This window comes from Nannospalax galili, unplaced genomic scaffold (genome assembly GCF_000622305.1).
Source record: "Nannospalax galili isolate Female #2095 unplaced genomic scaffold, S.galili_v1.0 scaffold32, whole genome shotgun sequence".
Classification (NCBI taxonomy): domain Eukaryota; kingdom Metazoa; phylum Chordata; class Mammalia; order Rodentia; family Spalacidae; genus Nannospalax; species Nannospalax galili.
In genome coordinates, this window is record NW_008335297.1 from 3,839,926 (window position 1) to 3,842,493 (window position 2,568).

The 2,568-nt window shown below is 38.5% G+C and overlaps 1 protein-coding gene across 2 annotated transcripts in view; it reads right to left on the minus strand.

Annotated features, from left to right (window-relative positions):
* Window positions 1–2,568, minus strand: part of Snx29 (sorting nexin 29) — a 524,875-nt gene that overhangs the window by 505,567 nt on the left and 16,740 nt on the right. The window lies entirely within an intron of this gene.

Below are 2,568 nucleotides of genomic sequence, written 5' to 3' on the forward strand. Positions count from 1 at the left end.
TGGATTTTCTAAACCAGACATCAATTGCTCAGGAGACAAGGGCAAGAATTAACAAATGGGACCTCATTAAACTAAAAAGCTTCTTCTGTACGTCAAAGGAGGCAATGAGGGAAGCAAACAGAATAACCATGGAATGGGAGAAAATCTTCCCCAGTGACACATCTGACAGAGATTTAACATCCAGAATATATAAAGAACTCAAAAAGCAAAGAATCGAGAAACCAAACAACCCAATTAAAAGATGGGTTAACAATCTAAACAGAGAGTTCTCAAAGGAAGAAATAAGGATGGCTAAGAAACATCTCAAAAAGCATTCAACATCGTTAGCAATTAGGGAAATGCAAATTAAAACTACCCTAAGGTATCACCTTACTCCAATCAGACTGGCTAGGATCAAGAAAACAAATGATACCAAATGCTGGAGAGGATGTGGAAAAAGAGGAACACTCATTCATTGTTGGTAGGATTGCAAACTTGTGCAGCCTCTATGGAAAACAGTGTGGAGAACTCTTAAAACACTAAAAATGAACCTACCATATGACCCGGTTATACCACTCCTTGGCATATACCCAAAGGACTCAACCTATTGTAGAGACACTTGTACAATCATCTTTGTTGCTGCTATTTTCACAGTAGCTAAGAGATGGAAGCAATCTAAGTGCCCCTCAACTGATAAGTGGTTAACCAAAATGCAGTATATTTATACAATGGAGTTCTATTCAGCAGTTAAAAGAAAAAACAAGATGAAATAATGAAACTTGCAGGTAAATAGATGGATCTAGAAACTGTTATACTAAGTAAAGTAACACAGACTCAGAAAAACAAACAACATATGTTCTCCCTCATATGTGGATCCTAGCACCAAATCCTTTTAAATTCCAGGTCCTTTTAATAAGATGATGCTATACAGCAGCCCCTTCTGTATGAATTAAATACCATCATTGCAACTTCATCTGTGCCTGATTGCTAAACATCATCACAACTGGCCTTGATGACGATTGTACTCATTCACTGAAGGAGGGCCAAGCAGGGCCACTGGACCTTCTCTGGAGTATCCAGCTACTCTTCCCAGCCAACTGTATGTAATTTGACCCTAATCACACATGGCCTCCTGGATTTGGGGAGGGATAAAGTATACAATCTGGGGAAGGCTAGGAAGGGAAGGTATGACCCATGCTGGGTAAAGGCTATCCAGTGTGAAAACCCTCAGGTCATACATACACCTCAGCAAACCCTCAGTTATCTCGGTAAGTAAGTTCAGTAAATTCATTGGTTCCCCAGTCAAACTTTAATGAAACATTGGCTTGACAGGAGAACCTTAAAAGGAAATAAGCATTGCTTAGCATCCCTAGGAAAAGAAGCTTCACAACCAATGGAAATTTTATTTGTTAATGCTATTATGTCTTATAATTATTTTAAAAAACAAAAACAAAAATGAGAATGTAAAAGATGTTAAAAGGATATGGGAATGAAGATATTTTCCAAAATAGAAAAAATGAGAAAGCCTAAGCAAGTGATGAAGGTCTGTTTAGGTTTGTTATATATAAATGATGGGACAAAATAATATACACATAATCTTAAAATTTCTATGGTCATAGTTTAGTCAACTAGTTTAAGGAACAAAATATATATATAGTCAATGTTTTTCTGAGAATATTCAGTTTTTTACCCAAGCCTTATCTACATAGCACATGATAATTAAAAGTACCAGACTGGTGAAACTAACCTTACTGGATGTTTAACAGCCATACTTTAAGGCCTATACTAATGTGATCAGAGGGACTTAAAGGACAGTTTTTGCCTCTTGCCCTCCAAGGTCGACCAACTGCCAGGGCACTATGGACCATCTCTCTCCTGTAACTGTGATGAGTCGCCTGTCCTCTTGTTCAGGGAGGACATGGAGACCCCACAAGATAGACTTGAACCAGTGTCCCATCTACAAAGAGGAGGGTCAACTCAGCAGAAACATCTCATCCATGCTTCCAAGTGAAGCCAGACATGGTCGAGCAGGACCTTTGACTTATCCTCACATAGATGGAACTGGTAAAAAGAAAGGAGCCAGAAGCTCCTCCCAAGCCCGTGTGACCTCTGAGGAACAGATCCTCCAATGACCCGAAGTATAAAAATAAATCTAGTTATTTGGGCCAACTATATGGTCTTAAACACCCAAAAGGAAAGTATAACCAAAGAGTAAAGTCATCAGTATATTTCTTTAAGAGTTAAAGGGATTACACTTCCCAGACATTAGGCTTAATTCTATATAAAAAGTTACTTCGACAATTATTTCTCATTGATGATTTTGTTCCGAATCAGAAAGTGCTGCTCAGATGTAAGACTTCAAATCTTGATCTGCAATACTGTAGTGCCCACCTGTAGCTAAGGGAGACAAACTGCTATTGTTCTAAAATGATGGATAAATTTGTTTTCTCCCCCTATCTAGAAGTCTTTGAGAGGGAACAGACACTGATTCTAACCACTCCAACAGCTATCAAAATACCTGAAAGCAAATCCTGAATCCATCACTCTAGAGTCCAGCCTTGGAAGACAAAAGAAAAATGAGGAGGAACC